The sequence below is a fragment of the Panthera tigris genome, chromosome A1, assembly GCF_018350195.1.
Source record: "Panthera tigris isolate Pti1 chromosome A1, P.tigris_Pti1_mat1.1, whole genome shotgun sequence".
Classification (NCBI taxonomy): Eukaryota; Metazoa; Chordata; class Mammalia; order Carnivora; family Felidae; genus Panthera; species Panthera tigris.
This window is the reverse complement of record NC_056660.1, coordinates 56,134,769-56,161,704: the sequence shown is the minus strand read 5'-3', so window position 1 is coordinate 56,161,704 and position 26,936 is coordinate 56,134,769. Positions and strand designations below refer to the sequence as shown.

The 26,936-nt window shown below is 33.4% G+C and overlaps 1 pseudogene; it reads left to right on the top strand.

Moving 5' to 3' along the window:
• Positions 1 to 4,264: 4,264 nt before the first annotated feature.
• On the top strand, positions 4,265 to 4,412 carry LOC122232448 (annotated as a pseudogene).
• Positions 4,413 to 26,936: the final 22,524 nt, after the last annotated feature.

Here is a 26,936-nt window from a genome sequence, read left to right as displayed (position 1 = left end):
TCTGGGATTGTGAGCAATGATGAAACATATCTTGCTGGTGCCCTTTGCCATGAGCTTCCTCCAAGCCCATGATGAAAGTCAAGGTTCCCACCTTTCTGTCAGCAGCTCTTAGGCCATATGCCATTTTCTGCCTCCCCTCCAGAGAACCACTCAAGCCTGTGCTGCTCCTCCCTCTCTGGGGATGGAGGCAGTAACACTGAGTGCCCCACCTGTTCCCTTTCTCCATGCACCTGCTGGCAGGGTAATCCTCTCATATTGCACATGTACCATTACTGTCCATTTGTGTCTTGCTTTTGTTTAGAATATTTTGTAAATGTTTTTGATTTATTAAACTGTTCTTTTATGGTTTCTGGATGGTAAGTCACAGCTGGGAAGGCCTTCCTACTCCAAGGTTATAGAGAAATTTATTCATGTTTTCTTCTAGTACATCTAGAACATCATTTTGACATTAAAATTTTGATCCAGTTATACTTTGCATCAATGTATTTTTGGTGTACTTTTTTCCTTCACTTATGATATAACTAATTCTTTTTCTTTCATAGCTTTCTCAGGTTTTTGATAGTTCCAATTGACACACTAGTCTCACAGACCATCTCTTCTCTGTGTTCCTATATTTCTGGACTTTCTGCTGTTCTTATCTTCTTTCTTTAAAACATCAAATACTTTATTAAATGTATTTTAGTTGATGTTGCAATATTTAATTATAATTTTCACCAATGATGTGACAAAAGTTAAACTTTTTCATCTTTTTCCTTAATACATTCATATTTAGAGGTGAGATTTGTTCTTATTTTGCTGGTCACATTTGTAGCCAATGAGTTTTCACTGACTATTATTGTAGATTCCTGGACAGCAACAATAGGATTGATTCAGAGTGGCTTTCCAAGCTTCCTGAGTTAAAAGATTTCCTTTTTGTTTCTGCAAAGAACTTAAAAATACAGCATCTCTGGCTCTCAGGGATCTCCTAAAAAAATCTTGTACTAATAGTCCTGGCTTTCCTACATCTCACAGTTTTTGCTTTACAAGATATGCCTTCAGTTATAGAAGTTCTATTTGCTGAAACTGCCATCTCAGGGAAATAATCCTCACCGCAATTTTTAAGTCTCCCCTCTCTGCTTCTTTAGAAATTCTACTATATTCAATATTGGTTCTAATTCCAATGCTTATCTTCTGCTGGGACCCTCTCTTTCTGGAAGTCAATGTGGTGAAATCTTATAATAAGTTGCTCTGATTAAAAAATAAGCTCTGGTAATGCAAATTGTATTCAATGAGAAACTAGCTCCTGTTCTCTGTTAAAACTTATTCTTTTTTTTTTTTTTAAGTTTACTTATTTATTTTGAGAGAGAGTGACAGCTTGTGGGCACACAAGCTGGGGAGGGCAGAGATCCAGAGAGAGAGAATCCCAAGCAGACTCCATGCTGTCAGGACAGAGCCCAAATTGGAGCTTGATCTCAGGAACTGTGAGATGAGTGGAGGTACCCAGGCACCCAAGAATAGGTTTTAACAGGGGCACCTGGGTGGCTCAGTCAGTTAAGGATCTGACTTTTGATTTCAGCAGGTCATGATCTCACAGTTCATGAGATTGAGCTCTGTGTCAGGTTCTCTTCTGACAGCATGGAGCCTGCTTGGAATTCTCTCTGTCCCTATCTCTCTGCCCCCTGTCCTGATTATGCACATACTCTGTCTCCAAATAAATAAGTGAACTTAATAAAAAAAACCACTCTACCCTTAAGTGGGGGTAAACTAACATTTGATCTCCTCTCAGGTGAGCTGGAAGATAATACTGCAGACAGACAGAATCCATGGGGCAACTGGTATCATTCCTACCTCAAATTGGGAAGTGGAGAATTGAGTAGCCATAATCCCAGTATTCTCCTAGTTTTGGGTCAGCTTGGATATACAGAACGGTATCAACTAACTGGAAATATTTCTGGAATAATAAATAATCTGGAACTTTCTACATTGATATTTAAACCAAACTAGAGAGATGCCATCACATGACTTCAGAAACCAAATATACCAGGGGCGCCTGGGTGGCTCAGTCGGTTAAGCATCCGACTTCAGCTCAGGTCATGATCTCAGGTGTGTGGGCTTGAGCCCCGCGTTGGGCTCCGTGCTGACACCTCAGAGCCTGGAGTCTGCTTCGGATTCTGTGTGTTCCTCTCTCTCTGCCTCTCCCCGTCTCATGCTCTCTCTCTGTCTCTCAAAAATAAATAAATGTTAAAAAAAAAAGTCTAATAAAAAAAAAGAAAGAAAAAAAGAAAAAGAAACCAATTATGCCAGATAAGATTTAAATTGAGCTCAGGCTCTGAAATTCCCCACCAGTCACTGTGTAGTCTCATCTTAATAATTGCATTAATCTCTATTAATGGAGTCCAATATCTTATGTGATTTAATATTTTGCATCTCATTGGGTTAGGTATTATCTCTAGCAATTTCTGAGCTTCCAATTTCTACATTTTTGTTATAGATCTTTGCTCACTTCCTGGCACATTCCCATGGAACTACCCCCTGACTTGCTGTGGACCTCTGCTTTTGGCAACATTTGAACACAATTTGTTGCCTGTGGATTTTTTTTCCTGATCCTAGTTTCCTTTTTTAACTGTGGCTATGGTTCTTCTTAATATTCTGTATGATTACCTGCATGCTCCCACCAGAACTGGAATTCTTCTCAGGGAATTGGAGGAGATACTTTAAATTCCCTGAATATTATTTCTTATCTCTAAAATTAGGAAGCTCAAGCTTCATAAAATAGAATTTAAGATTCACTAGTAGATTCTAATAAGATTCAATAGCATAAGCAGTTCATCTAAATAATTTTTATTCATTTTACATTCTTCCTTTCCAGAGAATAGTTATTTTTTAATATATTTCTCCAAAGTTCACCATTGGAATAGATAATAAAAATTATACATACCTTAGTTTCAAAAAAGCATAAAGGTAACCATATTACCTTTGACCTTGTGAATAACAAAGATGAACATACATAAGCTGCTTCACAAGAAAAAAATTCAATGTAGATTCATTTATGCACTATAAAGAAATTTATGAGGGTATCTAATACAGATATATTTTGACAATGTTTGCAAATAATAGTATTTTGTCTTTGAAGAAAGATGTAATTACTTTAAGAAGTGTTGCATAGATCCTAAGCACTTTTTCAACGATGAACATGCTTGGATTGAAGAGTAAGATAAGATCAGATCAAATATTTTTTGTTCTGCTTTGACTCACACTTGTTTCTTCTCAAATTAAACCTAATTTTAGTTGGCAGGATCCTAGCTATTACTGTGTCATCTACTGTGACCATTTCCATCATGATTTGCAGAGGTCATTTGTATGATATTTGACTCTACTGATTCTAAAGTTATAAAATTCAACACCACATGGACACTTTACAGTCCAGGATAAAAATGGAATTTGGGACTCCTGATGTGTGGCAAAGGGCAGCTAAAAAAAAAAAAAAGGAAAGGAAAAGAAATATTCCATCCTAGGAAATAAATTTTTAAAGGGAGATAGCATTTTTGAATATATACTGGTAGGTAGAAGAGAATGGGATTAAGACTAAAAAGTAACAAAATGAAAGCACAGTAAAAACTAAAAGAAATATGGTGTAAAAATTGGTATAAAATAGTCCATCTAGAAATGAAATCCCCCCAACCCCCATTTCCTGAAGAGCTGTGAAAAGGGGTGTGAGGAAGGCGAATGGAATAAATCAGCAGGAGTCTACAGGTGACCTGCAGGGTCTTCAGGATGGGGTGGAATCCCAGTGGGTAGTGAGTGAATGGTATCACCAGCAAGGGCAGAATGTGTCATTGACAGCTTCAAAAGAAACCTGGAGGAAAATCACATGAATTGTGAATTTGTGTAGTGGCCTTATGTCATGTCTTTTGGCCACCCAGCACCTTTTGTACGTACTTCCTGTGCTTGAGAATCTTCTTCTCTGATGAGACCTGGATACCCAAGACAGAAACCAGAAAATGTACTTGCCCAGTGTGATTGCCATTTTGGTGTGTCCCTAATTACCCAAACACTAGGCGCTGCTGAGAAGGTATTTTGTAGATGTAATTAAATTCCATAATTAGTTGACTTTAAGTAAGAGAGATTATCCTAGATAATTTGTATGGTCTGATTCAATAAGGTCTAAAAGCCAATCAGAGGCTTACTTGAAGAGGGAAATTCCACCTATGAACAGCTGTTTCATCTTGTACTCTAGAGTTTTAGCCTGTACCCTCTGACCATCCATCCTTTAGATTTTGGACTTAGCGCTTCTCGGCCTTTTGGCTAAGATCAAGTGTAGATTTTGGACTTTCCCTGTCAGCCATCACAATCTTGCAAGCCAATTTTTTGCAATATGTCTATATTTTTAAGATTTGGGGTAGTTTGTCATGCATCAATACTGCCCCCTTTTAAGAAAAGCGTTGCCTAACTTTCCTCATAGATTGACTGTCTTAGGGCAGTCACTCAGGCTTCAAACAATTGAAGAGTATTCTCTCAAAAAGCACTCTGGATTTGGAAATGTATCTCAGAGTACAGTTGTAGAAAAGACAGATACTTTTATTGGGCTGCCCAGTTAAAAAAAAAAATCTAAATAAGAAAAGGCATCCTCTTAGGATAATTGCTCACCTATTACTATCATTGAAAAATTAGAAATAATTATCCTCCACAAAAAATAGCACTCCAGATGAGGATAAATTCTTTAATAAGGAGTTTCAGAGAAGTCTCTTGTTCCTTTATAGCTGGTTTCTAAATCTGCCATTCTTGGGGTTTCTAGATCTGCCATTCTTAGCAATATAAACCTAACTCAGTATTTGGTGTCTCTTGTTGTACAGTAACTTTTAATCTAATTTTGGTGAAAGAATCATTTAAGAATGTAAAATCTTTTTCCTGATAAATACAAACGGCAACAGTGAATTTACAAATTCCCTGCTCATTTTGGAAAATATTTCCTACCTAATAATTGTACATTTAAACTTGAGTAATTCTAGTAGAATATAAGTTTTATATGTATAATGTATATAATGTATATATGTATATATATAATGTGTATAATGTATATATGTACACATATATGTGTGTGTGTGTGTGTGTGTGTGTGTGTGTGTGTATTTCAAATAATCTTTTTCAAATAATCCATTGATGAATATTTAGGTTGTTTCTAAACCTTGGCTATTGTCAACAATGCTGAAAAGAACATAAATAAGCAGCTATGTCTTCAAGATCCCATTTGTCATTTCCCTTGGATATATACCCAGAGTGAGGTTCCCATATACTGTTTTCCATTGTGGCTGCACCGATTAAGATTCATACCAATAGTGCACAAGGGTTCCCACTTGTTAGTTTTTTTGCTTTTGTTTGTTGCCTTTGCTTTTGGTCTCAAACCTAAAAAAAAAAAAATCACTGCCAACACTAATAATATCAAGTAGTTTATGTTTAAACTCCTGATGTTTTCTGTCAGGTGTTTTATGGTTTCTAACTTCAAGTCTTTGATCTATTTTGAGTTGATTTTTGTATGTGGTATAAGACAAGAATCCAGTTTCATTCATTTATATGTAGTTATACAGTTTCCCTAACATTTAATAAAGAGACTATCATTTCCCCACTTTATATTCTTGGCTCTTTGGTCAAAAATTAATTGACCATATAGGAGTGGGTTTATTTTTGGGGTCTCTAGTCTGTTTCATTGATTTATGTGTCTGTTTTTATACTATACTGCTTTGATTACTATAGCTTGGTAATATAGCTTGAAATCAGAACTTTTATTGTCTCTAGCTTGTTTCTTCTTTCTGAAGATATTTTTGGCTTTTTGGGGTCATGTGTGGCTCCATACAAATTTTAGTATTATTTTTCTTCTGTGAAAAATGCCAATGGAATTTTGATAGGGATTCCATTAAATCTGTAGATGGCTTTGGGTAATATGGTTATTTTAACAATATTAATTTTCCAATCTATAAGCATGGAATATCTTTCCACTTATTTGTATCTTCTTCAACTTCTTTCATCAAAGTATCATAGTTTTCAGTGTACAGATCTTTCACCTCATTGATCAAATTTATTCCTAAGTATTTTTTTAATGTTTATTCATTTATTTTGAGAGACAGAGCAATAGAGAGTGAGCAGGGGAGGGGCTCGAATCAAAGAACCATGAGATCATGACCTGAGACAAAACAAAGTCAGAGGCCTAACCAACTAAGCCACTTTTCTTTGTTAGTGCATGGAAATGCAACTGATTTTTGTATATTGATTTTGTATTCTGCAACTTTACTGAACTCATGTCTTGGTTTTAATATTTGTATTTTTATTTAGTGGAGTCTTTAGTGTTTTCTATACATAATATGTCATCTGCAAATGGAGACAATTTTATTTCTTCCTTTCTGGTATGTGCATTTTTTTTCTTGCCTAATTTCTCTGGCTAGAACTTCCAGTAACATGTTAAATAAAAGTGGTGAAAAGGGACAGCATTGTCTTCTTCCTGATCTTACAGGAAAAGCTTCTGGCTTTTTACACCTGAGTATGTTGTTAGGTGTGACCTTGTCATATATGGTCTTTATTATGTTGAGCTTACTTCTAGCTATAGTCAGTTTTTGAGAGTTTTTATCATGAAAAAAATGTTGAAATTCTCAAATGCTTTTTCTGCATCTATTGAGATAAACAGAGGCTGGTAGAATTGTGAAGAGAATAATAAAAAGAACTTAAATTGTCTATAAGAGATTGTTTGTAGAAATATCAATCTTAATGTCTCTGCTACTGAGTACTCAGGAAGTTGGAAGCATGGTAAATAAAGTCTAAATCACCTTGCCAAATATCTATATAACTATGAACAGATTGTTAGTGAACTGTGGAGGTTAAAGGTGTTATTGTGAAAAACACAGAAGGAAATGAGAGACATATTATTGGAAACTGAGGGGAAAAGGATCCTCATGGTGGCAGAAAGGTTGGCAGAACTGTGCCTTTAGTTATGGGGAAAGCAGAACCTGTAAGTGTTGAACCTGAGTATTTAGTTGAAGAAATTCCCAAACAATGTGTTGAAAATATGAGCTGGTTCTTCTTGCTTTTTATAATAAAATTTGAGATTAACGGATAATCTTAAGAACTTGTAAACAAAAAGGAACTAGGACTGTTATTTGGAGGGTCTTAGCCTAGCTTTATTACAATGGTTGCTAAGATTAAGAGACTTACTATCCGGAAGAAGAAGGAAAAATGAATGTATGGCTGGTCATTGAAAAGATTAAGTATGTGACTAATACAGCCTATCAGTCATCATAGTGAATCAAAATTATAGGTGAAAGGATCTTGGAATGGCCTCTGGAGGAGACTCTTGCCTAACAGCATGTATACATTTGTGCATACGTGGATGCATGAACACATACATCCACATATTCATATGTAGCATTATGTTATACATGAAACATAACATACTAGAGAGAATCACAAGGCTCTTAAGAATATTGTATGAAAAACACAGCTATATTTCATTAAAAGGAGCTAAAAGAGGACAAAATAAAAGAAGGATGTTGGACTCCCTGAATTCTACATGCAAGAAACTGGCTAAATAAAACTATTCAGCTGCAAGCACATTGTACCACTGATTAACTAGGAAGAATGATTCAGAGGATAGAGTTAAGAATCAAAGAGGATTATTTCCAGGCTTTGAAACTAGATGAATTTGCCTAACTGGATTTTGAAATAGTTTTGAACTGGTAATTCCATTTGCCTTTCATTTTCTCCCATTTCAAACAGGAATGTCTTTGTTATCCTATGCCTATCCACCACTGCCTTGGAATATGGTAAATGTATATTTTACGTGAGAAGGACATGAAGTTTGGTGACCAAAGGGTGAACTGTGGTAAGCAGAACAATGACTGCCCAAAGATATAAAAATTCTAATCCTCAGAACTGTGAAAACGTCCGATTACACGACAAACGGTAATTAAGGTTGCAGAAGGAATGCAAATTGCAAATCAGCTGATCTTGAAATACTGATAATAGCCTGGATTATACATTTGGACCTAGTGTAATCACAAGGTTCTTTTAAAGTGGAAGAAGAAATTGGAAAAAGAATGAGAGAGATGGAAATATTAGGAGGATTTCAGGCCCAACTTGCTTGTTTTGAAGATGGAGAAAGAGGATAACAAGTCAAAAAATGAGTATGGTCCCTAGAAGCTGGAAGGACAAGGAAATAGATTCTCTCTTAAAACATACAAAAAGAATGGAGCTCTACAAACACCTTAATTTATTTTTTTAAAATATTTATTTATTTTTGAGAGAGAGAACATGAGTGGGGTAGGGGCAGAAAGAGAGGGAGAGAGAGAATCCCAATCAGGCTTCATGCTGTCAGCACAGAGCCTGATATGGGGCTCAATCTCACGTGTAGTCATGACCTGAGCCAAAATCAAGAGTCAGCCACTTAACCAACTAATTTATCTAGGTCTCCCCACAAACACCTTAATTTTGGAAAAGAATGACCCTTTTGGACATCTTACCTCCATGACTATAAGATAACAAATTTTGTTAAGCCATTTAAATTTGTGCTTTCTTTTATTTGGTTTGGTTTTGTTTTTACAGCAGCCATAGAAAATCAGCATATACAGCACTGCAGCTAGGGGTCAGACACATGGTGTATGTAGCCTCCAGCATACAGATTAGCTTCCTTTACACTTCAGTTTGAAGGTAAGCAAGGTGAGGGGGTGGGAAGTATTCAGAACCCGCCTGTGGTAAGGTTAGAAGGCAGGCTTTGGTCTTTAGAAACAGGAGCGATTGAAGGCTATGGTGTCAAGCCCAGCTCCCATGTTTGGAGGCAGTGTCTATGCCCAGTTGTGGGTCATTGTGGTCTTCATGGAACAGTCTCCTGGTGAGATTTGGGCATTGAATCTGGCTGTGGAGCACTGAAAGCCCAAAAGCTCAACTTGCTATCTCCCTAGAGATTCCTTGACCTATTTAATATCCTTTAAAAATCATTTTTTGAACTAGCTAGTGTGCTGTTTTTATCCAATTAAGAATTCTGACATACACAATTTATCAAGGCAGAAGCTTCATTGGATTTTTGAGAAAGAAACCATATTTTAGGATTAATGTGGAAATAAATGCTAAAGAATTGGAGAAACAGGGTAGAGAGCACTTTGTTTAATAATCTGTGCCCTTCTGTTATTAACTCCTGAGACATGGAGAGTGCCAAATCAGTGTTGCAGTGAATGAACTAGGACCTTTATTTCCTCTCTGGGCAAATGAAATGCTAATTATCTTGGTGTTTTAAACTCAAGCAGCTTATTTTTTCATTCACATGTGGGAATTTAGGCAAGTATAATGTCATGTAGGGAATCCTCTATATTTTATAAAAGAGGAAACATACTAATGTCTCCTTTCCAAGAATAGACAACAGAAATCTTTCTGATTATGAAACTCTACAGAAGTATCTGGTTTTACCCATAAATTTATTCACTTATTGAATTACTTATTTTTGCAGCTGATATTTATTGGAAATCTACTGCCTACTTGACTATGATGGTATAGACTAGTAGTAAGGAATGGCCTCTGCCTTCTAAGAAGTCTACACTGAGAGGAAAAGGCAGGCATAATGAAACTAGTATGGAATACATGATAATATATAGTATTGAAGGGGCACAGGAGAATGTTTGGTTAAATCTAACTCCAAGATATGGATGGAAATTCTTTAAAACAAAGATGATATTCAGTCTTAGCTTTACTGGATAGAGAAGACAAGAGGAGGAAATCAGAATAGGATGCATTTCTAAAAGAGAAGTTGCCACGTGGAAAGCAGGAGAGATAATGGTGAGGTATAATATATTCACAAATGATGAACAGGCCTACATGGATGAAGAGAAGGATATGCATTTATCTGTATGTATATGAATGTGTGTGTCCCTGTGTATGTGTATTGTGGGTTGAGTTTATGAAAACATTACACAGGTCTGTTAAAATAAGATTGTCAAAGAACTTGTATCTCATGCAGTGGCGTTTAGATTTGAAAACATTTTATCATAGGAGTAAAGGGATAACAATTGTGTCTGCTGGCAATGTGGAGAATATAGTGAAGAGGAGAAAGAATGAAGGCAGGCAAGTAACTAAATAAAGCATTAGCTCTAGTTAGAAATAAGTAACTAAAACTAGACAGTGGCATAGAAAGAATATGTTAAATTTCTAGGCCTTGAACAATTAGATGGGGAAAGGTGATTAGGAAATGAATTGTGGGAATTTCTTATTGGAAGACAGTGCATTTAACTGAGGGAACTTCATGTGTGTTTTCATTAACACTCAAATAAAATAACACAATTTCTCTGTCCTGTTTGCATGGAGTAAGTCGAGGATTCTCTTGAAAAATTCTGAGCATTCTGAAGGAGTGTTTTCATGTACTGTGTGTCATTTTTTACCTCTCATAGTGATGTGAATTCTGGTTTCTCTTTAATCACCATTGGCCACATCATTACTATCTCTCCACACTGATCCACAATTTGGATTCATTCTATCCCTCACTATTATTTAGTAAAATTCAATCAAAGCAGACCCTAATCTGATGTTTCTAATAAATAACTGAAAACACTTATATACCATAATCATTATTCAGAACAAAATCCTCAATGCTTCCAAAATCTGCCATTATGAATATTTCCTACCCAGAACTATATCTTATTTCCCATCTGAATGGACCCCATCCCTAGTTGTGTCCCTGTGTGATTTTTTTCAGAGAAATAAAATATTCCTGTAAAATTTAAACCTTCTTGCAGATGTATTTCTAAAACTGAAGCAGATATTATAAAAGATAATCCCAGTGTAAAGTATTTGCATTTCATCAATTTCCAGGCCACCAAAAGGCAAGAATGATGAGGTATAACTTGATTTCCATCTATGAAAAAGTAAGAGCTTTCACTGAGTTTAATATTCTTACAACAAAGAAAGGGTAAGACAAATACAGATTACTGATTCCATTTCTGGAGACTGAGAAAATGTTTCTTAACGTTTTAAAAACAGACATTTTGTTTCTCTTGAAACTCAGAATTCAGAAATATTGAAATCTAGTATATACATTCTCCCCACTAACTAGGAAAAGGAAAAGAAAATAAGAAGTAGGTAAATAATGGAGATGCTGTTTCATCCCTTGTCTGATGGGCCACCAGGTGTAGATAACCAACTAGTTAAAAATATAAGTGAAGAGATTAGTAAAGGAAAGATATATATTTGGTAATTACTAATAATATACACAGAATTAGAAGGTGTGGATCCAGACAAATTCATCAAGTTAAAGGCAGATTTAGTGTGAAATTAAAAACAAACAAACAGACATGAACTTAAGAAAACTCTGAAATTTAAGAGGATCCAGTTAAAAACGAAAACAAAAACTAGACAATTAAAGTGGCTTAGAATGAGCATATAGACCATTGCAAGAGAAAACAGCAGAGTAGATTCATGTAGGAGATATTTTGGGAAGCAATTCATAATACAAGTACTCTAGAAAATTTTACTAGGATAGGCCCAGGAGAAGTGTAATTATGTTTGGTAATTAATAGCATCAATGGTCTTAGAATGCCATGTGGAATGGACAATGATGGAAAAGATAAGATCAAATGAGAACATTTAGATAACCAGGAAATATGAACCAGAAAGGAGGGATTTAGAGTGATAATCCCATTAAGATATTCTAATGAAGGGATGCTGATCAGTCTTTGAGCCACATCTTAGCTGAAATTTCATCTAGAACTGATCGCTTCAAATTCTTGCGTTTAATAAACATGAATGATTCTTTATTTGGAGGTTTTAATAAGTAAAAAAAGAAGATGAAGGAGGAGGAGGAGGGAAAAATATTAACTGAGAAAAATAGTTCCATCAAGTAGAATCAATTTGAGAAAAAAAATGAGAACATATCATCTAATACATAGGTAGTATGCATATTCACAAGCCTTATGCAGAGTTCTACTAATCCTATCTCTACATTAAGATAAATGTTTTAGCAGGAATGCTCTATCCTGGGCAATGTTTTATAGATGGCTCTTAGCGCTAATTGCAGAAGATTCTTAGCCTTTCTGTGTACAACTAACTCTTCCAAGTTCTTGAGTTGAAGGTTAGGCAAATAATCAGTTATAGATCATAATTTTAACAAACCTAATCTGCTGGTGCTCAAATATATATAAATAAAAGCATTTGATAGGTATTTTTATGATAAACTTTCTATATTATTGTTCCATTAGAAACAATTAGATTATTTCTATGTATAGAACTGATATGTTTTGCTTTACTATGATGTTAGAAGAACTAAATACAAATTTTAATTTTTTGAAAATAATTTTTAGGAGATGTGGTCAATATATTGGTATGCTTTCTTCACAGTGTACAGATAAGTGAAGTTCTGCTAGCCCTTTTTGGTACTATTAAACTTACTTAGATTTTATAGTTAATTAATCTTTGCTTGTATTTATGGATGACTATAGTTGTGGTTGGGAAATTGAATTATACAAAACAATTTAATTTAATTTAATTACATATTTCTTTTAAAAATTTAGTATGAGGCTGACTTGAACTTGGTTGGAGGTTCAGAATAATGAGGCAAATGTAGAGAGAAAAATTCAAAATACATGAAAAAGAGCTTTTTTCAAGATGGAGGCAAGTAGATTAAGAGAGGTCAACATTAAAAAGTATTTCTACTTTGAACACAGATTCAACAAGGGATAGGAAAATGGACTTATCTAAGAATGCACCAATACTTCATTCATTTTCTGATTTTACAAAGATAAGGGGGAAAAAATACCAAAATGAAATCTTGCACGCTTTAGTCCTGTTACTTCCTAGGAAGTGAGGCACCGTGATCTCTCCATTTCTCCCCAATTCCAAATTTTTTGTGGTTAATATTAACATTAATGTGATTAAATATTTCCTCTTTCTTTGGTGGATAATACTAAGAAAGTGGTAGTTTGTGTATTGGGACAATATAAGTTATATTTTTATGAAAAGCCAGTGTCTTCTCAATTTCTTTCATTTGCAAGAAGTTTTAAACACCAGGAATGACCCAACTGCTAAAGAAAAAAGAAAAAATCAAGGTGTGTCAGGGCAGCTCAGTTGGTTAAGTGTCTGACTTCAGCTCCAGTCATGATCTCACAGTTTGTGAGTTCAAGCCCTGCGTGGGGCTATGTGCTGACAGCTCAGAGCCTGGAGCCTGCTTCTGACTCTGTATCTCCCTCTCTCTCTCTCTGCCCTCCCCATCCACCGCCCCCCACTCACACTCTGTCTCTGTCTCTCAAAAATAAATACACATCAAAAAATTTTTTAAAAATCAATATGTTATTTAAGTTTAGCCTCTTAATTACATTTCTGTAAGTATTTTAAAGTACTTGGTTTGAATATGAAAGACAAATATCATAATTTAAAAAATTATTAATGGTATATGACCCTTTCTGTGGATGAAAACCAGATCCATTAACGACCTTTTATCATTCAAGAAAATGTTTCCTTTTCTTGAAGTTCTCCTTAATCAGTCTGAAATTTGTTATGAGTAAAATCTCCAAAAGCTGACCATGTGAAAAAACCACTTGAAGAGCTCCTTGGCAAATCAGTACAAAAGCTCAAAATCATCACTTAGCATTCAGGACATCAATTTATTGTCCAAATTTTTTTGTGACTTCACCACCAGGTAAATTCTATGTTCCAAAATAAACTTTTTTTTTCTTGGTAATCCTATGTACTTTTCCCTTTCCTACATCTCTGTTGCTATGCTTAAGAAACAACAACAAAAACAACAACAGCAAAACAATTTCAAATTTAAATTTTTTATCAAATCTGAATTTAAAAAAAAATCAATTTTTTATATTCTTAGGGAGTTTTTATTTATGAATAATATTCTGTTTTTACTATATATTATTAAAAACTTCTTATTGTTTTTATTGACCATTGATTCTATCTCTGTTTCTCTATCACACAGAGAGCATAACTCAGTGTTTCATGATGACCATTCAACAAATATCTGTTGAATAGATTTCAAAAGACTTCATTTGGAAGAGAGGATATTTCAAAACTACTAAAATATTTTAAAACCAGTTATAAAATATCAGTACAAATCTATTGTGTATAATATATATCATATTTATAATATAGATATTTATAAACTTTTATAATAATTCATTTTATTTTTACCTCAAGGAAATATAGCTCATAGTTTAATGTTGGGTGACCTGAATTAGTAAGTAATAAAGAAATAAATAACCAGGAAAACAATAATCATTTATTTCAGGTGGTGTGTTTTCCTGAGTCCATGGCCAAGGGCCATATCTAAATATGGCTGTAAGATTGGAATATAACAAAAAATTGTTGTTCAAGCAACCTCCAAGCAACTGAACGTTCCAACATATATTAAATCTATTCTACCTTATGATTAATCATATGAAATTGAGTCAGAAATGATAGTTTAAATTTGTTTTTTAAGGCTTCCTATTCATATCAATATCTATATGTAGATGTTAAAAATGTAATGAGGACTATTGCAATGTTTAATATTTAATTTGCTGATGAGTTGCATTAAGCACATAAAATCACATTGCATTATACTGTTCTAGAGCATACCATATACCTGTCAGAAGTATATGGAGGCTATCTATTTCAAAGTATGTATGTATGTATATATAAGTACATATATATTTAAAGTATGGGATGATTTTCTCTTAGGCAAAACACATACATATTACTAGATTTATTGGTTCATGAGAAGTTTAAAAATATATATTAATGATTTGTGATCATCGTAAGTCTTAAGAATGCAACTAAAATATTTATAATACCTTATTCCACAGAAAGCATAAATGACCAGGACTGATGATAACCCTAAGCAATATATTAACAAAAAGTAAGTATCCTGTATTTAAAAAAATGACCTGATTTACTCATTATCTACTTGATATATACATTACATTCCATGTGTTCTGTAATAATCAGGTAACTTGTAAACTGAAGAAGCAGAAGTTGATTGCAATTTTCCATATTTCAAAAAGAAAAAAAATGGGGGTACGAAATCACCAGCAGAAATGTTATTAGAAATTAGCATTGTTATCATGATCTTATGAACACAAAGAGAATAATTTTTTTAATAGCTAGATCCTTAGAACATCTAAATGAAAATAGAGGACTTGTCATTTTGACACGGAAAACTTTTTGTCAGAAATAGGTTACTGACAGAAGACTTCTTCCCTGGAGAGCCCTAAGAATAAGGCAGACATTTATCTGAGAGGGTCTCATTTTCCCAAGGCAAACAGGCAGGAATCAGATGATTTCTTAATATTCCTTTCAGGGCCTCATTTTCTCTTTTGTAAGGAAAGACAGGATCTGATGGGGAGATAACAAATGAAAAGATACCTTTAAACTACATCCTTAGAGGCACATGGAAATGTTTAAATAGTCAGAAACTATATCTATAAGGCCCTATAAAAGTGGAAATGCAATGTATATACAATGAGTTTAAAAGTTGCATTCCCTTAAGTCAACTTTGTCAACATGTTCAAATTAATATGTTTTGAAAGTAATTTAACATGTAACTAGCAAAGTCATAGAATTGCTTTTAAAAAGTCCTTCTATGTATGGAACCTATGCAAAGTATCTTTCAATGGAGAGATTTTATTCTGAGACCACATAAATAAACTATGTTGTAATTACCCAAGGATACAGTATAGAGAAATCTATCAATATTTTGGTGGCAAATGGCATATATAGCAAACAGAATGAATGTCAGAGAAAATCTGATTCACTAAGAAAAGAATTATGAGTCCAAGAGAAAGAATCAAAATTTAAAGTCTTTGTAACTGAAGAGTTAAGAGATTAAGATAATTTGGAAAGAACGGATATTAATCTGGAAAAGTAATTTATTACTATTTATAGCAAAATGATGTAGAGTAAATGTATAATATGTAGACTCCATTATATATATATATATATATATATATATATATATATATATATGCGCATAGTTTCCTCTCTCTGTAAGTACATATGTAGATATTCAAATATTTTTGGACTATTGATAAATATTTTGGACTATTGATAAAAGGTCACCTCATGTCTTTTCTTAAAATGTTTTATTTATTTTTGAGAGACACAGAGAGAGAGAGAGTGAGAGAGAGAGCAAATGGGAGAGGGGTAGAGACACAAAATCTGAAGCAGGCTCCAGGCTCTGAGCTGTCAGCATAGAGCCCGACATGGGGCTCAAACTCAGGAACGGTGAGATCATGACCTAAGCCAAAGTCAAGCATCTGAGCCACCCAGGCACCCAGGCCACATCATGTCTTAATTCTTTTTCCTAATTCTGTTCTATTTTAAAGACAAGAGTTAGTGGTTAAAAAAAGTCAACTATAAATGTTTAATTGGGTAATTCTGATACTAATCTGTTGAAACATGAGAAAGTAATTCCCTGTGGAATTAAAAAAAATACTCCTAAATCTAATTATATTGATTTCAGTTTTTTTCTTATCTCTCTAAATGCAGCATACCCTCCTTTTGACTACAGAAATCTTTGGTGGCATTGCATGCCTTACAAATGCAGCATTATTAAGAATTTAATTTCAGTTGGGAAACAATTCATAGACTTGTTAGGAAAATATAATTATATCTAACCATTTACAGAGAAGTTTATGAATGATATTTGTTTCAGAATCCATGTTCTATTATAAAGGAATAGTTTGCATTTTATCATTCAAAAATGAGCAAAGATTGCAATAACATTACTAAATCCATAATTGGTATTCAGGAAAAGACATGCAGAGGACATTTGCTACAAGGTCAGTTAAGTCAAAGAGAAGCATATTATAGAAAAGTTAAATGTATTAAAGGATTGACATGTCTTAGTAATGAGGAATGATTTCATTAATCTCTCCATTACAGTAAGCAGAAAGTTCAATCACATATTCTACATGAATTGTTTTGGGATTTTGTAGAAAATATTATCCTTTTTCTCCCCCTCACTTTATTTATGAGTTTAATTTTCAAAGCCATCTGGGGGGAAGAATAAAAATATCTTTCCACTTATTTGTTCATAGGAAAAATGGTTAATGAAAGATTATTTCTATCTCTCTGGACTGAAGGTATCATAGTCCTAGGATATGGATTCCACTATTATTTAAGCATAAGGCCAAAATCTGCTTCACTGAAGTCTCTAGAAGGGGATATGTCATTACTAGAAGCCCAGTGATTAAGCCACTGTGCCAAGGTAAATATGTTCTTATCAAGAATTAATATGATTTTCAGTTATTAAAATGTGACATATACTTACAGGAAAAAAAAGGCTATCAGTAATTATGTCAACAGTTATTTTCAAAGGATTTAGATAAACCAAAAAAGACCCATTTGAGATAAGGATATTAATTGCAAAAAACATAAAAATAATTTACTCATCACCCTTAAAAGATCCTTGATGAGGATAACTTATGAGATAGAACAATATAGAAACTATAGGTTTAGGAGGAACAAATGACCATGGCATAACGTACGGGCTGGAGTATGTGATTAATTTATATTCAGCTTATCTAATAGAGTATGATAACTTCAAAATAATGACTGTTATTCACTGTGACTCCATTTCTACAATGCCAAAAGATGATATAAATGAGTACAACATCACATAACATTTTAAATATGAATACTAAGTTACTTCCTTATTTTGAAATCTCTACCTATGTATTTACAAATAGTTTTAGTGATCAATATTTTTATCAAAATATATCTTTGGAACGTCTATCTAGGTACTTTGGCCATCTCCACATTGTAAAATTTGACAGTATTACAAGATGTTGTAGAGAATAAAATGTTCTTACTGTTGTACTAGAGGGACTCCATAAACTAATCATAGTTCAATTTTCTCTTTCCTTCTTCCTTCTTTTTCACTGAACTCAATGTTTTAAACAAACTTACTTACGCTATAGATCACTATCATATTATGTTTTCCTTGTTCAACTTTGCTTATATTGTTTCTTCATAATTACATGTGTATTTGCCTTACTTCCATATATTCTAAACAAATGCCAAACAGTTTTCAAAATCATGCCCATATGTCAACTCCTTACTTTCTTTAATTTTTACTGGTGAGTATCCTTTCACCAGATACATACATAGAAAGAAAATGTCAGCAGGACAAGAAAGATGTCATTAGTTCATCCCAACTCATTTAACGGCAGGAAGCCTCAGAATATATCATGTAGCTGGTCCAATTTTTTCAGCAACATTTTTCAAAGAGACTTTTTCCTATTATTTATTCTTGCTTCCTTTTTTGTAGATTAATTAACCATATACTCATGGGTTTATTTCTGGGCTTTCTATTCTGTGCCATTCATCTTTATGTTTAATTTTAAGCCAGTACCATACTGATTACCATAATTTGTAAAAAAAAGAAAAATTAAACTGGACCACTTTCTTTTATCATACACAAAAATAAAATTCAGAATGGATTGAAAACCTAACGTACGACCTGAAACCATAAAACTCTTAAAAGGAAAACAAACAAACAAACATAGGCAGTAGACCCTCAGACTGGCCTTAGCAGTATTTTTCTGGATCTGTCTCCTCAGGCAAGGAAGACAAAAGTGAAAATAAACTATTGGGACTACATAAAAATAAAAAGCTTTTGCAGAGAGAAGGAAATTGTCAACAAAATTAAAAGGCAAGCTACTGAATGCGAGAAGATATTTGCAAATGATATATTTGATAAGTTAATAACCAAAATACATAAAGAACTCATACGCTCAAAAACAAACAATAAATAATCCAATTAAAAATGGGCAGAAGGTCTTAATATACATTTCTCCTAAGAAGTCATACAGATGGCCAACAGATACATGAAACAGTGCTCAACAATACTAGCCATCAGGAAACTGAAGCCACAATGAGTTATCACCTCAAATCGGTCAGAATGGCTCATCAAAAAGACAGAAAATAATAATAGTAGGCAAGGATGTGGAGAAAAGGGAACCCTAGTGCAGTGTTGGTGGGAATATAAGTTGAAATATGGCATGGAGGTTCCTCAAGAACTATCATGTCATCCCCCCATTCCACTGAGGTTATTTATAGAAAGAAAATGAAAGTACTAACTCAAAAAGACATCTGCACCCCCCCATGTTCATGGCAGCATTATTTACAATAACCAATAATGAAGTAACCAAACCAAAATGTCCATAATAGATTAATGAATAAAGATATATATATATATATATATATATATATATATATATATATATATTATATATGTTATATCTTATATATATAAGATATATATATATCTTACATATATCTTATATATATCAGATATATATAAGATATATGTAAGATATATATATGTGTGTGTATATATATATACACATATATATGTGTGTATATCATATATATATATATATATATATATATATATGATACACACACACACACAATGGAGTATTAATCAACCATAAAAAGCATTTTTACCATTCATGACAATATGGATGGACCTAGAGGATATTATGTTAAGTGAAATAAATCAGAAAGAAAGGCAAATACCATATAATTTCACTTATATGTATCATCTAAAAACAAACAAACAGAAACAAAAAACAGAAAAGGACTCAAATACAGAGAAGAAACTGGTGGTTACCAGAGGGTTAAGTGAGTGGGGGAATGGGTAAATAGGTAAAGATTAAGAGATACAAACTTCGAGTTATATAAAGAAGTTATGGGGACAGCATAGGGAATATAGTCAACAATATCGTAATAATTTTGTGTGGTGATAGATGGTAGCCACACTTACCATGGTGAGCATTTCATAATGTATGTAAGTGTCAAATCACTATGTTGTATACCTGATCCAGAGATCAGCAATGTAGCATCGTATGTCAATTATCCTCCAATAACAATAAATAAATACAAAAATAATGACTTAGTGAATTAGTTAATTTTTAAAAAGGTATAATTTAATTCATTAAATTCACCAAAGTCCAAGATTTGGCTTTGTAGGTTCAGAAACACAAACTCGCAAGTATTTCAGAGTTAATTAGATTCAGGCATGTCATGTCATACTAACAAAGCTTATAAAAATGGTTAGAAAAGTCAGGGTTTCAGTTTGATTTACTATGTGAAATGCAGTTTTAGAGTAGACTGAATACTTATATGTGAATTTGAACATACTCCACCACTGTTGTAATGGCAACTGAAGGCAATGCTCTGAAGGATGCTTAGTAAGCAAGTAATCAAAGTAAAGAAAATTGTATTAGTTGAAAAGTCTGACAGTAGCACTTTCTAAAATACTACAACAGTCATTATAATAAGAGATATATGTGTCAGGCTAATTGAGTACTCACCAGCCTGACTGGGTAGTCTGCCGTTAAAGGACTTAGATGGGTCTACCACTGTTCCTCTCTAAGGCTCTCCTTCTTTGTTTCTCTGGATAACAATCTCCTTTTTAATGTCTACTTATTTTTTTCAGAGAAAGAGAGAAAGAGAGAGAGTGAACATGAGTGGGGGAGGGGCAGAGAGGGAGACACAGAATCTGAAGTAGGCTCCATGCTCTAATACTGGTCTCTAATTCATGAACCTTGAGATCATGATCTGAGCCAAAGTCAGATGCATACCAACTGAGACACTCAGGCACCCCAACCATCTCCTTTTTAAATGAATATATTATTTCATTAGAGGGTTTAAAACAGTTTCTCTCAACCTTTCTCTATAAATTACTAGAATGCAGGAGAATAATGAGTAGATCTCTGAGTTCTTCCCCAAACCTGCTTAACCAGACTCTTTGATTATTGGGCTTCAAAACTGCTGTTTAAGTAAACAACCCCAAAACACTCTTAATTCTTACTGAAGACTGGAAAATATAAGGCTTACAAAATTACTTGTTGGCTTTGTACATTTTTATGTATATATCTTGTATCTCCCCAAATCATAGGCTCAATGAATGTAGGAAGAACTATCTTACATCTTCCCATTTCTGATTACTAAAAAAAAAAAAAAAAAAAAAAATTATGGACTTATGATTTGTTTATCAAATGTCTACTGACTCGAAATACACTGAACCTTAAATCTATTGAATACTAATTGTAAGCTATTTTCAAAAATTTTCAAAGTGCCTTTCTTTGGATCTAAATGTGCATGAAAATAAATGAAGTTACTTTTAATTTAAACTGGTCTGATTAAAAAAAAAAAGTCATAAAACAAAACAAACAAAATCTAACCCAACTACAGCAAGAAAAGACTAGGAAAAATATCCAATATTGTATTATATCTTATTATATTCTCAATTTTAATGTTTTATATGTGTTCTTTTTGCACCTTTATTTTCTCTGGTTATATATGGTCAAAGAATTTTAGCTGTCTTTTACTAAACTCTCCTTTCATCTTGTTTTCTACACCCCAATTTACTGTCAAATTCTGTACAACCATAAACATAATACTTGTCATTTGTAGAGCAGTACAGACAATTAAATTATATATAATTTATTACATAATAAACATAAAGTTTAAAGTCACTGGGGAAATTTATAACTATACATTGGCAGAAGCTTAAAAAAGCTAGATTCTAACTGGAGGAGAATATGAATATTTATTTATTGAATTAGGGATGTTGATTTTAATCACTTTTAAAAATTATTTGTATGCTTATCAAATTGATTTTATTTACCTGCTTATTACTTACTTATTTTTTCCCTTTCAAGGTAAAAGTATACTAAAACAAACACATGCACACACACAAACACACACACACACACACACACGATCAAACAAACATGTAGTGAAAAAGAAAATTCAGTTGTTCTGCCTCTATCTTGTCCTGCCTCCAGAATCAGGCATCTAAAACATAAAAACATTTTTAACCTGTTGCTTTTACAGGATTTCCTTTACATTTTTTAAACTTTATGCTATGTTGGACACCTGGGTGGCTCAGTCAGTTGGGCATCTGACTTCAGCTCAGGTCATGATCTCACAGCTAGTGAGGTCAAGCACCTGAGCCTGCTTCTGATTCTGTGTCTCCCTCTCTGTCCCTCCCCCACTCACACAGTATTTCTCTCTCTCTTTGAAAAATAAACAAACATTAAAAAAAATAAAAAACCTTTATGCTATGCTACTAAATATTGATATACTTTTTATTAGTTACAATATACAAATATTTTATATCTCTTTCTTCTGCCTTCCTCTGCACCCATTCTTCTAATATTAGTATGTCACAATTTTTGGTTAAATTAATAGTGATTTTAACTAGGACAATTGTAAATATTTTTCAGTGTGATTATATTTCCTTTTTCATCCAAAGTCTAATTTCCTTTATAATTAATATCTGGCTTTCTAAAAAAACAAAAAACAAAAACAAAAAACAAAACAAACAAACAAACAAAAAACTTAATTGAGTTGTATAGAATCTCTAAGTTTCTCACACACTGATCAAGAGTACTGCCAATTAACTCTCATTATGTAAATTACACACAGTCAATAAGTCAAATAACTGGTCATCTTAATTTATGTTGAATCCTATTTTCCTCCTGTATGTCATTATATTGTTCAAGCATATTTTCTAGCAGTTTCCTGATATCAGTTTTTCAGGAGAAAAAATTTTAAAACTTTGCACATCTGAAAATAACTTTATTTTAACCTTGTATGTTATCATTGGACTGTGTCCAGAATTCAAAGGTGAAAATTATTTTCTCTCAGATTTTGTAAGCATTGATCTATATTGTCTTCTAAATTCCAGTATTATTATCTAAAAGCACAATCACATTTGAGCACTGATGAACTTTATATCAACATTTTCCAGCGGGAAATTTAAGGATATTCATTTTGCCCAGTTGGGTTAAAATGCCCTGTTACTACACCCTTCTACAAATCTATTTTTATTTCATTGTATTTGCCCTTCATTAAGAAAAACATCCTTTCTGGTGCACCTGGGTGGCTCAGTCGGTTGAGCATCTGACTTTGGCTCAGGTCATGATTTCAAGGTTCGTGGGTTCGAGCCCTGCATCGGGCTCTGTGCTGACAGTCTGGAGCCTGGAGCCTGTTTCAGATTCTGTGTCTCCCTCTCTCTCTGCTCCACCCCCACTCGTGCTCTGTCTCCCTCTGTGTCAAAAATAAATAAACATTAAAAAATTTTTTAAAGAAAAATATCCTTTCTAGGAAATTATCTTGTCCTGCCACTTTGATAATTTCCTCTTCTCTGTTTCCCATGTTTTCTTCTTGATACTGTACTATTTGGCTGTTAGATATCCTCCAGTAACCCTTGGATACTCATCTTTTTTCTGTTACTGGCCCATTATCTCTATATTTGCTGGACATAATTTCCAAAAGCTCTTTAATGTTTTCTGGTTGATGTTATCTGTAACATTTTCTTGTTTTAATGACACAATATGATTTAATGACACAAAAACAGTGGCTGATTATATTAATTAAACTTCATAGGAAGTTTTCTTTTGTTTTCTGTGACTTCTTTGACTTCATCCAGAGCAACTTCTTGCTAGACATGTCTCCAGAAGCAAGGGAAACAGAAGCAAAAATGAACTATTGGGACTTCATCAAGATAAAAAGCTTTAGTAAGTGAGGGAAACAACAAACTAAACTAAAATTAACCTATGGAATGGGAGAAGATATTTGCAAATGAAATATCTGATAAAAGGTTAGTATCCAAAATCTATAAAGAACTTACCAAACTCAATACCCAAAAACAAATAATACAGTTAAGAAATGAGCAGAGTACACAAATAGACATTTTTCCAAAGAATACATCCAGATGGCTGACAGATATACAGAAAGATGCTCAACATAACTCATCGTCAGGGAAACAGTAATCAAAAGCATGATGAGATACCATCTTACACCTCTCAGAATGGCTAGAATTAATAACACAGGAAATAACAGATTTTGGTGAGCATGCTGGGAAAGGGAAACCCTCTTACAGTGTTGGTACGATTGCAAACTGGTACAGCCACTCTGGAAGACAGTAGGGAGGCTCCTCAAAATGTTAAAAATAGAACTATCCTACAACCCAGAAATTTCACTACTAGGTATTCACCCAAAGGATACAAAAATACTGATCCAAAGGGGCATATGCACCATGATGTTTATAACTGCAGCATTATCAACAATAGCCAAATTATGGAAAGAGCTCAAATGTCCATGGACTGATGAATAAAGAAGATATGGTATATATGTGTGTATACACACACACACACACACACACACACACACACACACACACACACACAGAGGAATATTACTTAGCCATGAAAAAGAATGAAATCTTGTCATTTGCAACAACACGGATGGAGCTAGACAGTGTTATGCTAAGCAAAATAAGTCAGCCAGAGAAAGACAAATACCATATGATTTCACTCATATGTGGAATTTAAGAAACAAAAGACATGAACATAGGGGAAGGGAAAAAAAGAGAGAGGGAGGCAAACCATAAGAGACTGTTAACTGTAGAGAACAAACTGAGGGTTTCTGGAGGGGAGGTGGGTGGGGGATGGTCTAAGTGGGTGATAGGTATTAAGGAGAGCACTTGAAATGAGCACTGGGCATTATTTGTAAGTGATGAATCACAATTCTGCTGAAACTGATGTTACACTATTTGTTAACTAACTAGAATTTAAATAAGAACTTAAAAAATAACCAGGATACCAATACTAAAACTATATAATTTTATTTAGTTAGGTTGTAGAACTTAGATATTTATTATATTATTATTTTAAAATAATTGTTGAGTAGACAATGGTTAGAAAATAAAACAAGAAGGGAATGTAAGCACTATTTCTCAAATAGAAAACAAACAATTTGCACCTGAATTATGTTTGTTCCACGTAAAAATGTACATGGCTTGGTTCTACTTCAAAGAAATTAAATCAGCATCTATGGGGGAATAAGCTTATTAAAAAGAACTCTTATGTGCACATACACAATACACACATATAAAACATCATCTCTGAGATATGTTCTGTGTGTGTGTGTGTATGTGCTGCCTATTACATTTTAAGAACTGTTGCTCTGAAAGAACAGTCATTGAACTCCCAGGAACCAAAGAAAGAATAAATATCTCCCCAAGTATTTCTTGGATTATCTATCCAATTGAGCATAATTAATAAAAATAAAATGATATGAAGAGAACAAATAAAACCTAACACGTCTTAAACATAAAATATAATAATAATAAAACAAAACTCTGATGGGATAATCTTAAAAAGCAGAACTGATTCCATCCAGTGACCAAAGGTCTGAAATAAATACTTCCTTAGTGTACAATTATTCAACTAAATATTGCATTAAAGAATATGGAAATCTGTCCAATAGTGAATTTAAAAGTCACCACTGAAACTGCTGGCAGTGGCTTAACTTGGAAATTAAACATTTTAGCATTATCTATAATAATAATGCCCTGTGAACCTCTGAATTTCTGAAGAGAGCTACATTAATAGCTTGAGTATCTTTTAATTGTAACTGTCTGCTTTTAAATTTTAATAATGCAATCTCTTTAAGCACAGCCTTCAAGTGTCCCCTTGCTTAAGGATGATGTTAAAGTTTCTTTTGTCCTTCACTTAATATAACTTGGATAATGCTTTGTGAAAAGGGTTAATCTAATTTTAATTAAGTTTATTTAATTAAGCTTCAACATGTTATAAATAATTGAATATCTAATGGAAGTCAGAGCTGCAGAGAACCAAATCATTTTTGTGACATGCAATACTTAATTGGAAATGATATAGCGTTCAGGAAATGAATTGTTGTTTGAGAGATGACATGAAATGCTGTATAAAACACCTTTAGATCAGATTTCAAAGGTATTTTTTTTTTTAATTCTAAAGTTCAAACTAAGTGGTTCCTGAAAAAATAATTGGTTTTATTAGGATATATTTTAATCATTTAAATTTTTGTTTCAGAAAGAAGCAAAGAGAGACAGGTGAGGAGAAAGCCAGATCACTTAACTGTTTAACAATTAAGTGATGCTATCATAATGCATCTAATTCAATATATATAGTTGAGATATGTTACTGAGAATTTTAAATCAAAATGTATTTTAATGTGTTGTTGTTGTTGTTGTTGTTGTTTTAATGTTTTAACAAGGGTAACAGTTGCCAATTAAGATCAACTTTTCTACAATTACCTCTAAGCTCAGTTTCTAAACATGCATATTTATTGAGCCATCCTGAAAAATCCGTGGATCTAAAACTAAAACAGAGTCGCATATGTCGGGGACAAATTGGGAGTTGGCCAACATAGGTGCATTAAAGAAAATGAAACTTAACCTTACCTAATACAAGATGCAGGAATTTACAGCTTTTCTCAGAAATCAGCACAGTACCCAAGCCAATCGCCAAATGCCAAATCTGTTCACTTCATCTCTAGGCCTTCCCTGTTCCCTCAGCCGCCCTGAACCAAATAAGGAAGACCACCCGGCAAAACAATCACCTGAACAAGCCAAATGACTTTCACATTAACCCCATAAAAACTTTCTGGTCACTGAGCAGCTCAGAACTCATTGTTCCTGCAGTGTTAAGTTTTCCAGCTTGCAGGATGAAACCTTTGCAATGAACTCTGAACTCTTTATGTATGTATGTATGTAGGTATGTATGTATGTATGTATGTATTTAGCTTTGTTTTACTTGGTGAGCAGAGTTTGGTTTTTGACAAAACAAATATTGACTTTATTCATCATAGCACTTTAGAATGATAAAGCCCAACAACTGGTATCTCAACAGCTAGACAATTATTTGTGTATGGGTTTTTCATATCTGAATAGATTCCATTTCATCTGGTCTACTAAAACAAATTTTAATATCTGGTTAACTGTAAAGCAGCTGTTCAGTAGGTAAAATTTTGAGAATTTCTTTTTAATTAGAAAACATTTTGAGTTTTGTGATACACTTTTACTTTAAAAGTGGATGTATTTATAATAATGCAATCATTATGAACAACTTTCCTTGAGAAAAATAATAATTATAAAATTTCTTGACTTA